Below are 1186 nucleotides of genomic sequence, written 5' to 3'. Positions count from 1 at the left end.
AGAATCCTATTCCACACTATTCCATATCACTATAACTTGAACACTGCACATCATCCTTAACACAGGTCTACAGAAAATCACCACATGACACTTCACAACAGCCACACCCTCAACAACCTTGGCCTAAATGGTTAGTAGCTTTTTTTTACAGCAGTAGCTGAGCTATTCCCCACAACACCAGGTCCTTTACAACCAGACACTATGCACCAGTAAAAGAAAGGAATGAAAGCAGAAGAAAATAGAGTTACAAGAGTAAAAAAAAAAAACTTGTAAATGACAAACAGACATGTCCAAAGTGGCCTGAATGCTTCCAACAAGCAATTGCACAATATAAGTAGCTACAAGGACAAAAATTCATCCATACAAAATATTATAAAACAGTTACAATTTAAACAATAATAATTGTTTCAAATGCCATACAATGTTTAATATATTATCTAAGAGCAAAGTCAGAAGACCTTGTTTCATAATAACAAGAATATTGACAAAATTGTCTACTTTAAATACCAAAACCATTTCCTGGCTTTTGTAATCACATTCCTTGTTCTATTCTTTTAAGAACTAATGAATTTCATTTAATTAATCATTTTCACAATTTTTTCTTCACTCTTGCTTTCCTTCAATTTTCTTTGGACACTAATAAGATATTGCCACTGATGGTGTACTGATATTGTGAAGATTCTCAAAAAAGTTAATGTTTAAATGACTGTATATAAAAAGAAATATCTGATATGGGTCACAAGAGAGATTATGTACGAAAATCAAGGGAATTAATCAAAATTGGGAAAGGTTAAGAAAGGAATAAACCAGAATGTATAAAAGTAAAAAAAAAATTTTCTGCACTCAAGCATGTTTACTTTCATATATCTTAGGTTGATAGATTATGATATTCATTGTGTTTTAGATATTTTTTTATATTTTCCCTTATTTCTTACAGTGACATATGTCTAACCTGCATGAATTGATCTGCTCTTAGAAAAGAGGATGTACTAATTCTCGGGCTTATTAAAATTCCATAAACCACTTGGTACCTTTGGTAAATTGTATGGAAACAATTAATAGTGATATTTAGCATAGTAAAAATGGACTTGATGTCTTAATTGAGTCCAAAGAAAACTGAAGGAAAGCAAAAGTGAAGAAAAAAAATTGAAAATTATTAATTAAATGAAATTTATTAGTTCTTAAA

Source organism: Penaeus monodon, chromosome 33 (genome assembly GCF_015228065.2).
Source record: "Penaeus monodon isolate SGIC_2016 chromosome 33, NSTDA_Pmon_1, whole genome shotgun sequence".
Lineage (NCBI taxonomy): Eukaryota > Metazoa > Arthropoda > Malacostraca > Decapoda > Penaeidae > Penaeus > Penaeus monodon.
The sequence above is the reverse complement of the archived record's forward strand: the minus strand, read 5'-3'. Positions refer to the sequence as shown.